The 19,598-nt window shown below is 48.4% G+C and overlaps 1 protein-coding gene across 5 annotated transcripts in view; it reads left to right on the top strand.

Annotated features, from left to right (window-relative positions):
- LOC135909416 (long-chain-fatty-acid--CoA ligase 5) overlaps positions 1-19,598 on the top strand; it is a 181,439-nt gene that overhangs the window by 37,723 nt on the left and 124,118 nt on the right. The window contains exon 1 of one of the 5 annotated variants that reach the window (XM_065441363.2): positions 19,079-19,215. The exons of 3 other annotated variants lie outside the window; for them this stretch is intronic. The gene's annotated coding sequence lies outside the window, so the exon portion shown is untranslated. Of the gene's footprint in view, positions 1-19,078; positions 19,230-19,598 lie in introns of those variants that run through there. One more of the 5 variants, XM_065441361.1, reaches the window with a different exon arrangement.

The following is a 19,598-nucleotide window of genomic DNA, read 5'->3' on the forward strand; positions in this document are numbered from 1 at the left end:
AATGTGTGACAGTATGTTTTTTTTCTGTAGAGTGAGCCTGGATCAGCACCTGCGGGGTGTGCTGCATCGCTGTGAATACATTAACTCGGAGAAGGGGAACAGAAGCTTAGATTTTTCAGAGCCGCAACCGCATGAAGCCAAAGAAAGCATAAGAAAAATTAAAGCTTCCTTTAATTGAAATGTAGAAATAACAATAAAACATTGAAAGGGGGCGAAATAGCAACTTGCCGCCGGAGGGAACCGAACGCACATCTTCTGCATGGCGACGGCGTTGCGCAAGAAAAAAAATGCTCGTTTACCGTGCATTCGACGCTGCTAAAGAAAGAAAAAGGAAGAAAGAAAACCAGGTGGTCAAAATTAATCCGGAGCTCTTTACTGTACGGCGTCCCTCACTGTGCCGTTCCTCGACTGCAGCGGCCGCGTCCCCCCCCCCCCCCCCCCCCTCGCCCCCGTCCACTTGAACGTGTATTTACGTCTGTGCAAGATGTGGCACTGAAGTGTTCGCCAGTGCCACTCGTGCGGCGGATGTGCAACGTCCTTTTAACCTCAGGTGTCACGGGAACTTAGAGGGATGTTACGAGCTGGTACCGGTTGGTACGGGAACGGGATTTCGGCGACCTTTAACAGCGTCTGCTTGGAGCTCGAAGCAGATTGACCATCGGAGAGATTACGGCAGGGAATACGAAATGATGCAAGAGACAAATAAGAGATCTTTAATACATCATTACGGGTGAGCGATGTGCTCCAAGACAAAGAAAAGTACAGAAACGTTCGGCGTGCGTGCTCCTGCACGCAAGGGTAGAGAAGATCTGTCCGTGCATCTCGCTGGCCTTCTTAAGCCCTACACCAGCCGGGCCACCGCATTCTCTCTTGCTTCCTGGTAGGGGGCCTTGTCAGCACCCTGGTCAGTTCACACAGAATAATACGGAGATGGATGGATGGATGGAAAACTTTATTAAGCAAGTGAGTTTGGACCGTACAAGGTCCAACACACACAGAGGAATACGGAGAAAAACCCCTCACTGGTGTAGACGTGGGGGGCGTAGCTAACGTCAGTGAACTGTCAATCACTGGTCAACCGACACACAGGTATTCGGAGAGAAAGCACTCCCTGGCGTAGAAGGGTGAACGTAGGAAAAATGAGAGTAGGATTTGCACTGGCACATAATCCTGTCGCACACACCCGACGGACAAGTGTTTTCGTGTTAACGAGCGTGACGATTAAGGCCAAACTACATGTACGCGTGCCGGCGCACGATAGCACGCGCCCACGCGTCTCACGCATGCACAGATGGTGCAGGAGAAATCGTACGTGTCGAAGCGTGGTGCGAGCGCAGATATGTAATGTTTACGCACGCCAAGAAATAGCTTTGTCCAACATGGGCGGCACCCATGGCTCCCATTTCTTCGTGAATTCTCGTGATGGCTACGTTATCACCCGCATTGATCGCCAGGAACTATTGAAATGAGCTTTCGCTTTCTCTAAACTCGCCTGACAGGTTAGTTATGAGCGCATAGCCCGTACTATTTGTTAGGTCGTTCTGCGATTCCGGCGCCCCTAGGCCTAACGAGACGCCTCCGCCGAGCAACAACAGGATTGTGGTGGCTAGAGGAACAGGTGTGCCGACCAAGGGCGCGCGCAGCCAGGGGGGGGGGGGGAGGCTTATGGAGCTTCAACCCCCCCCCCCGAAATTTCTTCGTGCTGTCGTGCACCGCCGACCAAAGCAAATGCCGGTGCTGGAAATCATTCTGGATTTTGTCTAGAATGCCTTTTTCACGCTCCAAAAGACATTTAGGCGCAAACATTGCGAACTAGGGCTGGATTTCGTGGCAACGCCCATGCACCTGGAGTCGCATAATGCAAGGAGCCCCACCCGGGCACAAAGTTTCAAGGGCGTTTTAATGGCGAGCGGGCTCGTCGCTGCATCTCGCGGAGGCTGCGTAGTCTACGGAGCGCATAGATTTCAATTCCGAAACTTTATGGGTACAAAATTTTCATAAACTTCTGATGCGAAATGTGCATTGACATTTCCAATGTCGTGTTTTAGATTTTCAATTCCGGAACATTGTGGGTTTAATGTTCTTATAAACATTTAGCGCCAAAGGTGCATTGACTTTTCTAAAGTCGTACATTGGACCACACAACGAGACAAGCCAAATGAACACACTGTCAGACAAGTTGACAAAGCACGCAGCGAGGTCCGATGAGACGAAGCGTTGTGGTGGTTCATTTGTGCTGTCATGTCACAGAAAAGACTATCAACATTTTTTTTTTCATCTGCGCCAAAGCATCCATGTCAAGACATTAAAGCCAGCAAAGGTAACTACGTTCTTATTTATTTTTTTACTTTGACTTTTATTCTCGAGGGCTCATTGAGCCTCTTCAATTCTCTTGCGCTCTGGCTGCCAGAGCCAGCCAGAGCGCATGCGTTTTTTCTCGCGTTGCCCCGACCACCGCGCGGCGCACTTGGTGCGCGTTCGTTTTTCTCTGGACGAGTGGATTTTGGCCTGGCAGAGTTTTGGACGCTTTCCGGCTAGCGGACGAGAAAAAGAAACAATGGTCGCTCTCCGCCATCACTGTGGGGACTCGACGGCTTGCAACACGTTCTCTTGAGGGCATCACCTTCACTTCGATGTTATCACAACCTCTCCGGAAAGTCTTTTGTCTCGCCGGTGTGGGATACCGCGCGCAGTATGCGTGTGGTTCTCTGTGGACGAAGCGTCTCACGTTTTCTTCGATATTCCTTCAGTAGCCACATTAGGTGCCCTGAGTAGGCATTCGATTGTGGCCAACACGCTTTCCTTTGCCTTTTTTTTTATTTCGGTGTCCCCGCCCCACAAAAGAAGAAAAGACATTGTTGCGGCGCAGCGAATTGTTGCATGGTGAAAGGTCCATTTTGTTATTTCTTCTTTTGCGCAAAATAATGGGCCACGGCACTCTTCAGTTGCCGGATTTTCTTATATTATTGCGATAACAATTGTATGGACATTCCAGGCGCATTCCTGCGGTTGCCGTCACCGTCATGTGCTGTATAAAGTCCAAGGGCGATAACATCGTCACCGCGTGCTGCATGCTGTACGTGCGAGTGAAAGGGGGGGGGGGGGGGAGGTGATGAGTGAGCCGACGTTGGTAGCTCAGTCTTGCGTGCGCAAAGGAGAAAAACGCGGAGGAAGCGCGCCATATTCCGTCGCGCACGATTCTGCTATCTGTGATTTCGCAACATGTTTATTTCCTTATTTGGCACATTATATACAGTGACTTTTGCTTAGATATGTATATTTATTGGGGACTTATACGTATATTTAAATATCTTGTTGCGAGGTTTTGTGTATATACATGCAGTGAACTTTGTTTCCAGTGGCACTTTTTTGCCCTTTATCAAGCTGTATATTCGCATTTCTAATTGCGGAACTGCTGTTTTTTATATTTGCTCTCTGTTGCGACTATAATTTCAGTGCAGTTACTCACCATACACGACCGGTGACAGCTGCTCCTGCGCAACACATTAGAACGAAGAACAGCGTCATTGAGATTTTACCCTGGCCGTTGCATATGTACAAAAATGTAAAGGAGGTTCTTGAAAGACAAAGTTTCATTAAAATATTTGTCCTCAACTTGTTCACTTCATGGTCTTTACGTTTTTTTTTAAATCAGTGACATGCTCTGCTTTGCTGGTTTCGAACTGATATAGTTAAAAGTTCGTGTGATATTTTCTGTACATATTAAATAGACAAAAACATCGAAGCATTGATATCAGTTATTTCTGGCACAATTTTTGTCACATAGGAATATATTCTTTTATTAAAGCAATACATATTTTACTTGTCTTGACTGTGCGTAGAGTTCAGGAATTCGTTTGCAGCATCTTTGGCAATGGCAGTGCAATTATTATTCATGCATTTGATCCCTCGACAAATTCTATAAGGAGGAGGCCGAGCTGCAGCGTGAGCCCCCCCCCCCCCCCCCCCTCCGAACGAAATTTCCGGCTACGCCTGGTGCCGACTGACCCATAGAGAAAGACATACATCACCGACCCGTCTGGAGCGTAGTTCGCCACTTATCCGCATCATGACTCAAAAGTGGTGCTGCGCTCAGTACAGCGGTTCTCAGTGGCGCATGTCGTCTGGTATACTTTTGGCAGGCGACAAATAAAGCACGCAGAGTGAGAAACTGTCATCTGTAGCCGTTAGTTAGTGCAATGAGGAGATACAGGTCTCCTTTATTGCGCGTTTACAATTTACTAAGATATGTTGAAGCTTCTACGACGAAAAGCTACGAGGCATTAGCGGAAGCTCATCTCCGACCGCGAATAAGCGGAGTCCGCACCAAATAGTGTCAGTATTTCTGCTTCAGAGAAGATCAACAAGCGAACTTATTTCTTCGCTCTGAACTGTAAATCACGGGGGCCTAAAGCGGCATTGTTCTTAGCGCCGACAAGAGCAGCAGCGGACACCACTTGTGGACGAAGGTCGCTTTAGGAACAGTTCCTCAAGGGCGATTTCACCTATTCTGTGGATCCAGAAATGCTTACCAAAGATGCAGCAATATGGTGCTTCCGCTCATGTCTGTAATATGATACCTGAGAAAACAAGAGATAACATTTATTGAGACTGTGATCACACAACGTGATTATGACCGCAAGGGTGGCAGTTTGGGCTATAGTTCGCATTCCATAGCTTAATAAGTTTAAAGCGCGAATGAAGACGGGACGACGAGAAACACAAACAAGCCGGTTTTCCGCATTAAACTCAGTGTAAGCGCTTGTCTGTGTTTCTTGTCCTCTCGTCTTCATTCGCGATTTTATCTTATTAGACTATGTCCGAAAACCCTCAGGGAGATCAGAGCACAAGCTGCGAATTAACCCTGCGCAAATTACGATGTCAAGCTTTCTGTGCCGGCGCTTGCGGAGCTTGTCATCGCCTACGTGTTGCATCATGCTTGGTCGCTAGATCTGGAAGTTAAAGGTTCCACGGCTGCTGCATTTGCTCTTTGAGCGAAATTAGTTTTTAACATCACGCACAATAAAGCTTTCTTGTGTTTGCATTCCCGTACGTTAAACTAAAACTCTTGAAGGACGCACACCAAAACGTACCGCAAAGGAGTTTGCATTTAATGTACGTAAGGCGACAAACGCTATTCTAAATCTGCGTATACCTTCTCCAGGCAGATATCGGTGCTCTGGCTGCCTCTCAAAAAATATGCGAAAAGGCGAAAATGTGAGCCATGTGGACGCGCTTATAGTTCGAACCGCTATTGCTCGCAAGGCGCGCGGGCGAGAGCTTTCACGCGCCGGCAAGCGTACGTGTAGTTTGGCCTTTTAGGCACGGTGTCTCTCAGGCGCTTGGCATCCGTTTCCTTCATCGCCGCACACAGTGAACAGTAACAGGGCAAATGTTAAGTGATGTCAGTGGTATCTTTTTATGTAGTACAATTCCGCTCGTCTTCTTTTTTTACATGCGTATACTCTGCAACGGTTACACAACCTTCGTCCTCACTACAATATTCAACATCACCCGCCGTGGTTGCTCAGTGGCTATGGTGTTGAGCGGCTGAGCACGAGGTCGCGGGATCGAATCCCGGCCACGGCGGCCGCATTTCGATGGGGGCGAAATGCGAAAACACCCGTGTACTTAGATTTAGGTGCACGTTAAAGAACCCCAGCTGGTCAAAATTTCCGGAGTCCTCTACTACGGCGTGCCTCATAATCAGAAAGTGGTTTTGGCACGTTAAACCCCATAATTTAATTTTAATATTCAACATTCTAGTAGTTTGCACATGAATCATGACAAGCTTGTCTTACAGAAGCACTTTCGAAATTGACCTGTATTTATTCAATTAGCGCCATATTTAGCTGCATTCGTTCCACTCTACATGAGTACAAGTTGCTATAAAGCCCTGTAGATCTGCAGGAGCGCCCTTTTCTGATTTACCGTCCTCTTTGTATTTGTTTCAAAATGTGTTCGACGCGTAGAGCGTAAGTTAATCATTTGATAATGTCTGTAATCGTTCACATGCTACATCATGCGATCACATTGAGTATATATTCTGAAACGCGAGAGCACTCAGCCACCGCTGGTGGTGAAAAACTTTTATTAATGAGAAGGCCAAAAGTAAAAAATATATATATAAAAAACCCCTACAAATCAGCGTTGTGGGGAGCCTTCAGGCTGCCGGTTGTGGAGTCCAGGCCATGCCTAGTGGCGACGTCCTCCGCCCAGTTCACCAGCCGGAGTTGGATATCCGGCTCGGTGTTGGACAAAGCAGTCTCCCGCTGCTGCGGACTGGTTAGGTGCCAAGAGGCAGGGGGCAAGTGTGCCGGGCAGGAGAATAGGACGTGAACGTTATCGGCGCGGGAGCTGCCACATAAGCGGCAGGCCGACGAGTGCGTCCCTGGGTGGAGGAGGGCAAGACGTGCGGGAGTAAGATAGGTATGGGCCTGAAGGTGGCGCCACAAGTGTTGGTGTTGCTGGGAAGGGGATTGGTGCGGAAGGGGGAAGGTGAGACGAGAGAGGTGATAGTGCAACGTGATATCGCGATACGTGAGGAGCGCGTCGCGCGTATCCGTTCCCGGCGGGGACGGGCTTGCTCGGTCAGTCGAATCTCGAGCGATGGAATTGGCCGCCTCGTTGCCAGGATGGGCCGCGTGAGCGGGCACCCAGATGATTTGAATGGGGCGAGAGGCAACGGTATCGGAACGCAAGATTGCGATGACTGGATGTGCCACCCGTCCAATCCCGTAGTTGTAGACCGCAGGAATGGAGTCGCTGAAGGTGTACTTCGCGGAGGTTTGCGTGATGTCAAGGGCAAGAGCTGCCTCCTCGGCCTCGACAGAGGTAAAAGTGTAGACTGAGGCAGTAAGAGTGTGTCGGAGAGACTTGGCAGTGAGGTACGCCGAGTGCTAATGAGGCGCCGGTACGGGGCAGCATCCACGTAAGCCACGGCAGCCTGCCGTTCGTACTGACGCCAGAGCGCGGAGGCTCGCGCTGCTCTACGGTAGGGGTGGTGTTCTGGATGCATATTTTTACGGGGGGGATTAACGGTTAGGAAGGTGGAGACTTGGGAAGGGATAGACAGTGATGTGGGAAGAGGAATAAGAGGGGAGAGGTTAAGGGTGGAGAGAAGTGCGCGACCCGGGTGGGTGCGGGAGAGACCGCGGGGAGCTGGGCCGTGCGATAGGCCTCCGTCAGCTCCGTAAGGGAGTTGTGGACGCCCATCGACAGTAACCGAGCCGTCGAGGTAGATGTGGAAAGGGACAGGGCCGACTTATACGCCCGGCGAATGAGGCTGTTGACTTTGTATTTCTCGGTACGAGAACGGTAGAGATACGGAAGCGAATAAATGAAGCGGCTGAGAAAAAAGGCCTGGACCAGGCGGCGGAGGTCGCCTTCGCGCATGACGTGGTGACGGTTTGCAATGTGGCGTATGAGGCGGACAGTGTGCTATACAGTGTTTGTGAGTCGAGTGATGAGGGTGGTGTGCTTGCCATTGGACTGAAGAAAGAGTGCGAGGATGCAGAGGGTAGAGACGAGAGGAAGGGGTGTGCCGTCAAGGGAGACGGTGAGTGGAGAAGGCGACAGGGGTGTCATTCGCCCAGGCCGAAGGAGCAAAAGCTCCCATTTCGTTGGGGAGCAGCTCAACCCGATAGCCCGGGCGTGAGTCGCCACCGCGTCCACACTTGCCTGTAGAGTGGTCTCCATGTCGCCAAGATTGCCGGTGGTCACCCAGAAAGTGATGTCATCGGCGTAGAAAGCATGAATGAGACAGAGCTAGGATAGCGCGTAGAGCACGTGCCAGCGGGAAGAGGGTGATGTTGAACAGAAGAGGGGACAAGACAGAGCCTTGGGGGGTAACCTTGTTGCCAAGGGAGAAGGAAGGAGAAGAAAGTGGGCCGTATGAGATTTCGGCTGTGGGGTGTGCGAGGAACGTGGTGACATAAGCATGGACACGGGGTCTGACATGGAGGGAGGAGAGAGCGTCCAGAATGGCGGTGTGGTGTACATTGTCGAATGCTTTGGTATAAGGCCCAGCGCCAGGATAACTCGAGTGCGTTTGTGGTGGGAAGGGTATAGGACATCCTCGGAAAGTTGGGGCATGACATCATGGGTGGACAACTGGGGACGAAAACCGAACATGGAGTCCCGATATAAGTCATGATCATCCAGATAGGTCTGGAGGCGGGCCAGGATGACATGCTCGAACAGCTTGCTGAGACAGGAGGTGAGAGAGATGGGGCGGAGGTGTTCGAGGGCAATAAATTTGTCAGGTTTGGGGATGAATGAGACACGTGCATGGGTCCAGGAGGAAGGAAGAGTGCCAGCCTGCCAATGTGCATTGAGGAGGTCAGTAAGGGCTTCGAGGGAGGGGGTATCTAGGTTGCGGAGTGCCTTGTTAGTGATGCGGTCCCTCGCTTGTACTTATAATTGGTGCGCCCGTGCGCATATAGCACATGCCGTGCGCCATCCCGGTGATCTTGATGTTGGAGCACAGAGCACGTAGCGATGTTTTTCTTACGCAGTTTATTTACGGCGGTGGGCTGAGTACTGTTTAAAGGTTGCTATAAAAAAAATTGGAGGACGCTTATGCTGGCCTTTAACAGTGGAACGCGATATTATTCACAGACCCCTGACTGCTTCTCACGCTTCCCGGCAACTGCAGCTTATGTAACCGTAGCGTTTACCGGTAAACGCTGGCGGCGAACACTATTCGAAGGCAAGCTTTCTGGTAGAAACGCGGCCTCTTGCGTGGGTCGACCTCCTGTTATTTTATCGCACTTTTAATATTTCAGTCTCGGAGAAGAGATAACATAAAAGATATGCGCTGCCGCTGTTCTTTCTTTTTTCATTACATTCGTTTGTGGGCTGCCGTTCTCAAAATTCCGAGGAATAAATTTGTAAAGAATAAAAGACAAGGTATGAGCAACTTTAATGGTTGAAGAGTGGTTGGGTATGCGTGGTTCGGTATTTGGTTCGAAATTCTTTTTGCCGTTCTTTCTGCCGAAGCGACATCCGACGCTGGACGCCGGATTTTCTGCGACACGGGGCCCTTAACGCTTTCGCGTTTATATAGCGAGGCTATCTGGAGGACTATTTAACGCACATCCACTGTATAGGTGCAAGCGACGTTCACTTCTATTATTTCACGGCTATTGCTACGAGAACTGTCAGTGGGATTGCCTAATCGCAGTGTATATCTTTAATCGTAGCACCTGGTATACACATAGTTCACGCAGAGAAGTAAGAAATCTTTACAAAAAGGAAGTGTCACATACAGCGCAAATTCACTTGTTTTTAGGCTCACGCAAGCGCTGTACGGATAAAAGAAAGAAAGAAAGAAAGAAAGAAAGAAAGAAAGAAAGAAAGAAAGAAAGAAAGAAAGAAAGAAAGAAAGAAAGAAAGAAAGAAAGAAATTACATGTGAAATTGCGTGTTTTTGTTCCCCTTCAGTAAGGACTTCGTTTTCAAATCCCTTCAGCCTATAGACCTTTTCATCGGGCGAGGAGGATAGGGCGCGCGGAGAGCCTTTCCTCCTCTCTGGCTTGGGCGATCCGGCGCGGCGCTGCTTGAAAGTATTGCTGTCGCGTGCTGCGGAACGATTTCGAGATGTTTTATATCGTACTTTGTGAAATTTACGCCATGTCCGTTCATATAAGGTCGTCAGGGCAGCCTTTCGGTGCATAGGTAACTACAGAAGGCGGAAATATCTCTTGGGGGCGCAAAAGTGTGCCGCGCTTTATATCAGCCGTGGTGTACGCACATGAGTCGCGGTGAGCGTATGTGTTGTGAAATATTTTGCTTTTATTGGTTTTAATTCAACAAAGAAAACCGGTGTCTCTGTATTAACGAAATGGTAAATCTGCTCACTATCTGATCGCTTGGCGTAGGGAGCAAAACATAAAGCATAAGAGCGCATGCTCGTGCACGGCCAACCTAAGGCAACCACGAAACATCTAAGCGGCAGGCGCTATCAAATATTTGTGATACACCGGCATCGTTCTCGCGCATTTCAGGTCTGGTAGGCTTCAAATTACCATATGCATACGTTAGCCTTCCTGCATGAGGCCGATGGCGCTGCTCAACACAGCGATCACTGCGGTTGGTGAACCAGCTTGATACATATGTAAGCTGTGCGCTTCGGCATTGCCTTTTTGGCCTGTATACAACCATAATATAAGAATGGGATCGCATAAAAAGAATGCGATGCCTATTTTTCAGGACAAAATTTCCGTAATACGTGTGAGTGCGCCGCAGAGAATGGAATGAACACAACCGAAAAAACAAAATTCGGTTATCATCTTTCAAGAGCAAGAAAAAACGGGCTAACGCCGCAATAGGACCTCGCATAGTCATGCCGCACAACGTTTATAAATATATAACCGCTGATGCCGTATGCTTGGACCAACAAAGGTATATGTAATCCAGCACCTACCACTGCTTAGGACGCTCGCGCAGTTCGTAAACAGTCCCTTCGCTGGACAAGCCTAATTCAGACTGTAAGGTATGCTGCTATTACTTGCCGAAACTATTTCATTCAGGGGCAAAAACCTCATACATCGAACCAAGCAGTAACGCAATGTAACCTGCAGCGAACAATTTGAACGCTTGTCAAAGTATAACATCACAGCTCCTATCGTAGCAGAACGTACCCACGCTGTTACGATCGTCGCGTATGTTTCAAGGCTCCTAAACCGCAGCTTAGAAATAGAGGGTAATACTGCAATAAGGTCAGATTAGTCATTGGAACATTCAGAAATACACAATTGATCTCCGAGGCTGGTTGTAGGCTCAATTATGCGCGCACACATCGCGCTGCGTGTTCCGGCCACCTCAACGCCAGCAGAAATTCCAGCCATGACGCTTTAAACCACTTCAGCACGTCTCAAGAACCGTTTACCGCGTAGAAGACGCACGTCGTACTAAACAGACCGCACGACCGCGAAAACAAACACCAGAACCTACCGCCGAGCGTATATCTGCCATGCAAAAGACCGCTTTCACCCAAGCCAGTATGGCGCTGCTCATAGGCGGCGCCACTGCGTTCACAATATGGCGGCGCCTACGAAAAAACGGTCTATAGGAGCCCGCCGTTCCTCTGATGACCTTTGAAGCTCCCAACAGTTTGCTTCTTGGTCAATTTATTTCGAAAGGAGTGCATGTAGCTGTTGCTTATAACACTCGGTGTCTATAAATGCATTTTAATAGTGGCCATGCGTGGGGTCTGGCGCCATGAAGGAGCAGTGCTAAGAGTGTTAGCAGTGCGTGAGCTAATGCCGCCCCCTCAATCCGTCGAGCGGATGATTAAGCAGTCAGGCGTGTTTTCCACATTGGTCATCAGCTGCGCCTTCTGCTCCTGCACAGTGTTAGGTTCTCGATTAGCCGCAGGCACTCCCGCGTCACTTTCACGGGCCTTAAATATATGTTACCTAAATTACGCATGGAGACACCCCCGCCGTGGTGGCTTAGCGGCTATGCACTGATAAGCACGAAGTCGAGGAATCAAATACCGGCCGCCGCGGCCGCATTTCGATGGGGGCGAAATGCAAGAACGCCCGAGTCCCGGGCGTTCTTGCATTGTGGACACGTTAGAGATTCCCTGGTGGTCAAAATCAATTCACAATCAAATCGTGGTTCCGGCACGTAAAACCCCAGAATTAGTTCACGCATGGCGACATGACTACTGCAAATTTCCGCAGATGCATTTTCAAACTTTAAAAACACCGCAGACTGGGCAGCGCCCTCCGGCCAACCTTTCCATTCGCGCGGGTGCGCTGCCGAGGATTCGAACGAACCTGGCCAGCACAACTGCACGGCGGAGGGTAAAGTCGTCGGAGCGAGTGAAAGGGCCGGAGCAGTTGCGAACAACCGCCGAGCGATGTGCGACGCGGCCGCCGCTGCTGTTGCTTGTGTTTACTGAAGCTGCGGGTCGGGCCCCTGGACCCCGTCCAAATGGGTCGCCGGCGCTATCCTCCCTTCTCGAACCTCTCGACAAGTGGGCTTCCCTCGCGAGCTCTGCCGCTGACGTCTTCCAATGACGTCAGACCGCCCCTGTGCTTCGTTTGTAGCGAACGGCGGTGGCAGCAGCGCTTGCACCGCAGTGCGTATAGCGGGATCAGGCTGCATTTGCGGTGTTAAGCGCGGCTGCAGGCGCACTTCGCTGCTGGCAAATGACGTTCTTCTCGCTCTGTAAGCCGCTCGGCTAACTTGCCGCGTGCCCCTGCTACTCGCACCAACCCGCTTGACGTGAAGGCTGGCGGAACTAATCCAGCACCGACGCCGGTACGTGTCGGACGCTGATTGGGCGAACGTAGCGTTACCTTTTCTGCAAGGGCACGTCCAGGGCGGGCGGACTTGCCAGGAGCGAGGTCAAGAGGTCGTGCACACGACCGAGTCTAATGGGAGGTTTCGTTTTGCTATATATGGACGTATAGTGTGCTGCGTGCGCATGTTTTTTCACTATAGCATGCGCGGTGTCAAAAATATTTTCTAGGGCGTTGCTAACATAAGGTTATACGGACACATTAAAGAAAATTTAGTGCTTTGGGATTTTATCCTATACGTGAATGCGACAACCACGCATCGCATCATCTTTCTAACGTATATCGTTCCTGTAAACTGCAGGATAATGCGATATAGGAATACATTTGCGGGGGCGTGAGGTTTGACTGGCTTTCCTTAGGCGTGCAAGTTCGCATCTCATCGATCACTTATTACCAGTGCTCTATGCCTGTAAACGACGTGAAATAAAACATAACAAGACTAAAGAAACGCTTAAGCAGAAAAGAATACGCGATCTTACTGTTGAGTGTAATCTGGAAGGTTAACATGGAACGATGATTAAAAAACGAAAAAAAAAGAGTCCTTCTTTGAACGTGATTTTTAGGATTACAGAACAATTGAACACAAACAATAGATGCATATGCACAATCTTAGTGTGGGTTCTAGCTGGGTAGCAACGATGCTGCTTCTACGCGACGTACAGACGCGATACTCGGAGCGCGTGGCTGCCACTCACCACCCCCACATATATATATATATATATATATATATATATATATATATATATATATATATATATATATATATATATATATATATATATATATATATATATATATTGGCGCTATCGGTGGTCACTGGAGGCACTGAGCTGATGTATTTTTGTATAGCATGAAAGCGAGAGCCATTGTGGTGCATAGTGCCTGCATACTGCACCCCCAGCGATCACCAAGCGCGCTCAACCGTGGCGCGAAAAGCGCCGAGTATCGCGTTTCAATCGCCGAACGCTGGCCGGAGTGGTCCCGTGCGCCCCTGTACCGGAGCGCCCCTGTACCGGAGCGCCCCTGTACCATGCGTTGAGTGCAAGTACCGCAGGTTATGAAATGAAAGTTTATTTTCCATCTTGTAAGGTACAGATCTCGTAAGATACAGATGGGATGGTGGAGGAAAAAAAGCGGTTGTCAAAATTAGTCCGGAGTCCCTACTACGGCGTGCCTAAACCGTGGTTATTTGGCACATAAAATCACAGAAATTACTTCAACGTGACATGCGCTTGTCTCTTGTCATTCATGTCGTGATGTACACGAAATGCCATGAAATCCGTGTTATTCATGTCGTGACACGCCTGTTCAATCATGTCATTACAATTATGCCCCATCATGTCATCCATGGCAGGTCACGTATGCACTTCATTCATATCCTGATATGCAGGGTGATCATTTCTAAGTTTTATGGAATTATTAGTGGCACGAGCATCGAGTGACACTCTCGTTTCTTGCGCAGCACTTCCGGTTCACCTCCTAAGACGACCGGGGACTAAATTCAGCATAAATCGAAAAAGAATCATCATCATCATCAGCCTGGTCACGCCCACTGCAGGGCAAAGGCCTCTCCCATATTTCTCCAACAACCCCGGTCATGTACTAATTGTGGCCATGCCGTGCCTGCAAACTTCTTAATCTCATCCGCCCACCTAACTTTCTGCCGCCCCCTGCTACGCTTCCCTTCCCTTGGGATCCAGTCCGTAACCCTTAATGACCATCGGTTATCTTCCCTCCTCATTACATGTCCTGCCCATGCCCATTTCTTTTTCTTGATTTCAACTAAGATGTCATTAACTCGCGTTTGTTCCCTCACCCAATCTGCTCTTTTCTTATCCTTTAACGTTACACCTATCATTCTTCTTTCCATAGCTCGTTGCGTCGTCCTCAATTTGAGTAGAACCCTTTTCGTAAGCCTCCAGGTTTCTGCCCCATACGTGAGTACTGGTAACACACAGCTGTTATACACTTTTCTCTTGAGGGATAGTGGCAACCTGCTGTTCATGATCTGAGAATGCCTGCCAAATGCACCCCAGCCCATTCTTATTCTTCTGATTATTTCCGTCTCATGATCCGGATCCGCCGTCACTATCTGCCCTAAGTAGACGTATTCTCTTACGACTTCCAGTGCCTCACTGCCTAATGTAAATTGCTGTTCTCTTCCGAGACTGTTAAGCATTACTTTAGTTTTCTGCAGATTAATTTTAGACCCACTCTTCTGCTTTGCCTCTCCAGGTCAGTGAGCATGCATTGCAATTGGTCCCCTGAGTTACTAAGCAAGGCAATATCATCAGCGAATCGCAAGTTACTAAGGTATTCTCCATTAACTTTTATCCCCAATTCTTCCCAATCCAGGTTTCTGAATACCTCCTGTAAACACGCTGTGAATAGCATTGGAGATATCGTATCTCCCTGCCTGACGCCTTTCTTTATTGGGATTTTGTTGCTTGCTTTACGGAGGACTACAGTGGCTGTGGAGCCGCTATAGATATCTTTCAGTATTTTTACATACGGCTCGTCTACACCCTGATTCCGTAATGCCTCCATGACTGCTGAGGTTTCGACAGAATCAAACGCTTTCTCGTAATCAATCAAAGCTATATATAAGCGTTGGTTATATTCCGCACATTTCTCTATCACCTGATTGATAGTGTGAATATGATCTATTGTTGAGTAGCCTTTACGGAATCCTGCCTGGTCCTTTGCTTGACAGAAGTCTAAGGTGCTCCTGATTCTGTTTGCGATTACCTTAATAAATAGTTTGTAGGCAACGGACAGTAAGCTGATCGGTCTATAATTTTTCAGGTCTTTGGCGTCCCCTTTCTTATGGATTAGGATTATGTTAGCGTGCTTCCAAGATTCCGGCACGCTCGAGGTCATGAGGCATTGCGTATACAGGGTGGCCAGTTTCCCTAGAACAATCTGTCCACCATCCTTCAACAAATCGGCCGTTACCTGATCCTCCCCAGCTGCCTTCCCCCTTTTCATATCTCCCAAGGCTTTCCTTACTTCGTCCGGCGTTACCTTTGGGATTTCGAATTCATCTAGACTATTTTCTCTTCCACGCCGAGGTCTAGGCTAATTAGAGTTCTTACCATCCTGTGGTCACTGTAGCGCACCTTGCCGAGCACGTCCACATCTTGTATGATGCCAGGGTTAGCGCAGAGTATGAGGTCTATTTCATTTCTAGTCTCGCCGTTCGGGCTCCTCCACGTCCACTTTCGGCTATCCCGCTTGCGGAAGAAGGTATTCATTATCCTCATATCATTGTGTTCCGCAAACTCTACTAATAACTCTCCCCTGCTATTCCTAGTGCCTAGGCCATATTCCCCCACTGCCTTGTCTCCAGCCTGCGTCTTCCCTACCTTAGCATTAAAGTCGCCCATTAGTATAGTGTGTTTGGTTTTCACTCTACCTATCGCCGATTCCACGTCTTCATAGAAGCTTTCGACTTCGTGGTCATCATGACTGGTTGTAGGGGCGTAGACTTGTACAATGTTCATTTTGTACCTCTTAGTAAGTTTCTCCGTACCGTACCTTAGTACCTTCTCGTTAATGCTATAGAATCCCTGTATGTTACCAGCTATATTCTTATTAGAGAGTTTTAGAATAGGGGCCCCAAACGTTTTGGGGCCCCAAAGAAATAGCGTCGAAGCCACTGCGCATGCGCAAGACGCAAACTCCGTTTGGGTTTTGCGTTGGGAACGCTATTTCACCGATTTAGCGTGAGCCCAAATAGCGGCCCCAAAAACTTTGCGTCGGCAAACATGGCGGCACCCATCGAAGCGACGGCTCTAACCTAGCACAAAACTGGGTTCGATTCGTGGTAAGGCGTGAAGTTCGCAAGCTAGGAGAAGTGACTGCGGTTATCGCTTTCTCTCAGCTAGCGTGTGTTGTGAAGATTGACTCATTAGACGCCGCTGATTTTGAATTCGATTGTGGATTTTATGGCTCGTAGGCCTAACGCGGCTAAGCTTGGCTGGTGAAGGCTAGTAAAGTTGGTTTGCTCAAAACTAAGCGCAACCAATTGTTTGCTGCTTACAGAATAACCTCTAAATTGTAATTAAACACGAATACACGCAAGTCAAAGTTATTATTCCTATCACAAAATGGTATATGTTATTTAATTATTTCGAATAGCTTTTCTTTGACGCCGTAGTGGCGCTGTCAGCGCAAGACGGTATCCGCAAACGTAAAACCCTATTCTAAAACTCTTCAGTCCTACGTGCCCCAACGCTAACACCCGCAAAGCTCTTTGGGGCCCCAAACTATTGGGGCCCCTATTCTAAAACTCCCTATTAATCAGGAATCCGACTTCTCTCCGCTAAGCCGCGGTAGCACAGGGCGTGCCCGCTTTTTAGCACTGTGTATGCTTCTTTTGACCTCCTAACTTCACTGAGCCCTATTATATCGCATTTACTGCCCTATAATTCCTCTAATAGCACTGCTAGACTCGCCTCACTAGATAACGTTCTAGCGTTAAACGTTGCCAGGTTCATATTCCAATGGCGGCCTGTCCGGAGCCAGTGATTCTTAGCACCCTCTGCTGCGTCGCAGGTCTGACCGCCGCCGTGGTCAGTTGCTTCGCAGCTGCTGGGGACTGAGGGCCGGGGTTTGATTGTTGTGTTCATATAGGAGGTTGTGGCCAAGTACTGCACCAGGGTGGCCAATCCTGCTCTGGTGAGGGAGTGCGTTACCGGTTCTGGTCACCGGGATCAGGCCACACTCCAGGCCTTGTTTGTGCAATTTTATCAACACGCGGATTTTTTTTTAATCCGGTGGAAAATTGCCGGCACCGGGATTCGAACCACGGACCTCTTGCACGCGAGGCGGGTGTTCTACCTCTACGCCACCGCTGCACCTGAAAAAGAAAGGATACAGAAAAAACAGCACAAAATTTATGGGTTTCATTATAGATATGATATCAAAGCATTAGTTTAGTTAGAAGTTGAGTTACTGAAGTGTCTGGAATAATTAGGAATATTAAAAGTCACTGAGAAGATCGCGGTCGAAATTCAAAACAAATCAGAAAAAAAAGAAAAAAAGATGGTACAGTACTAAATTCGTGGGTTTTATTATAGATAGGATATCAGTGCATACGTTTAGTAACAAACTGATTTAGTGAAGTGTCAGGAATAATTAGAATTAATTAGAAATTACTGATTACCGTGCACCAAAGCACAGAATCGTAGACTTCAGAGACCCGTCGCGTGAGCCCGACTTTGGCGAAATTCCTGGAAACCCGGAAGTAGAAAGCGGTAGTAATGGCGTCACTAATGACGCCACACACAAGACGGTGGCATGGTATTTAACCGGCTAATTAATGGAAAACAGTTGCCTCCGAGTTCGGTTCGTGCGTTGCATTCGCCTAAAGTTATCCTAAAGAACACCAACGCCGAGGTGCAAGGACCGCTAAGAGACGCCTAAATCAAAGATTAGGGTCGCCCGCCATTTTTTTTTTAACAATCCCGAGCGGCAGGTGCCTAATTCTCATCGTTGATCTGGATTATATGAAGGGGCGGACATTACTGGTGCGAGAAATCGGAACACATAGTCAATTAATTAACAAAATGGACTAATTAGCATTTTAATTACATTATGGCACATATTGCAATTTACGAATTGTAGCCGGTGAGCTTGCAAGAGGCATCCGCTTGAAATGAATCCCCAAGATGGCACCAGTTTCGATATATTATTTCCCAAAGTGCGGGACGAAATACCTGGCGTTCCAGTTACTTTTATGCTTCAATGCATGAAAGAGCGTTTCGGTAAAAAAAGTGGAACAGCACATTTTTACGGGGCGAGTTTAATGGCGCACATCTCCACACTGGCGTCATTCTGAGAATTCATTCCAAGTGGATACGCCTGGCTGGCTAAATTCGTAAATTGCAATATGTGCCGTAAGGTAACTAAGTTAATTAGTGATTTTTTAATTAGCTCAATGTTTGTCTTGATTTTTCATGCGAGTAATGTCCTCCTTTCTGACCAGTCTAGCTCAAGGACTAGAATTATGTTATCTGCAAGAGGCGATTTAAAAAATTTCTATAAAACTCAAAAATGATCACCCCGTATATTGAGGTAAAAAAACGACCACCATGACATGTCGTTCATACCATATATGTCATGACAAATATACCATGTAACTGATGTCATGACATGTCATGCCGTCCCTCGCCTATTGTTATTTATGTACCTAGTTGAAGAAACGACCAACGACGGCATCACGACGTAGGATAAATGGATGGGTAGATAGATTCAAGACGGCCGAAGTTCGCAAAGATCGCTTGGCATTACAACTGTTGACCTTCACAAAAATTCGAACCTTTATAGTACCGTAATTCAGTCAAATTCCGTGCACTCCAAGTCGAGCGGCGGTGCGCACATGCGCCACGTGTGAGCTGCATCGGACCATCTGCAACACCATAGCAAAAAGGCCAGCAGGGTACGCTCAACCGCGCGACCTTTCCTTCACTTGCGCAACCACGGTCTGTTCCCGTCGCCTGATCCAAGCCAGCCAACGGGAAGCCGTATCGAGGCGCCTGTCCCGAGCTCACGTGACGTCACGTGAGGTGAGCAACCATTTTTTTGATGTGGGGAAAACGTCGATAAAGGCGTTGGGAAAGCCGGGCCCACGCACGCCTTTCTCGCTTCTCGCCCCATCGATTACAGTGTGGCATGCTGGGATGTTTAGGCGGCACCGTACCCTCGTTTTCCCTGGTTTCTGCGCAGTACGAAAGGGCCGTGTGAAAGTGCCGGTTTTTAGTTTCGTCAGTTTGCAATACTGGTCACGTAATACAGTGAATACCGTCTTCGCGAACTGCGAAGGTTTCGATACTGCTTGGACGGACCCTTGTCGAGTCGAAGAATCGGCGCATGAACGATAGTGTCTGAAGGGTCTTCAGGTCAGTCTTCCCAGGTGGGCTTAACTCGATTCATTCCCAGTTGTGCTGGCTACGAGTGCAACTATACAGTGGCACTAATCAAAAAGCCATTTCTCTCACGGAACGTTTTGGTCAAGCTTCCGAGTGTATTGGTTATATTTGTGGGGAAACACACTCCAAGTCTGAAAGTACCGGTTGCAGTCCGACCGCTGCCTTTACTAAAAGGGCATAGCAGACGAGTAAATTTCAACGCATTGCCTTCACGTATTCATGCTCTTCAAAGTAACGATGCCGTTAATGCATCGACCAAGATCGCTTTCACAAGTAAGCGTATAAGTATCTCAGCTGTACGCTTGCGGTGAAAACGTTAGCTCATGACGTGAGAAATCAATATGATATATTAT

Source organism: Dermacentor albipictus, chromosome 1 (assembly GCF_038994185.2).
Source record: "Dermacentor albipictus isolate Rhodes 1998 colony chromosome 1, USDA_Dalb.pri_finalv2, whole genome shotgun sequence".
Taxonomy (NCBI): Eukaryota; Metazoa; Arthropoda; class Arachnida; order Ixodida; family Ixodidae; genus Dermacentor; species Dermacentor albipictus.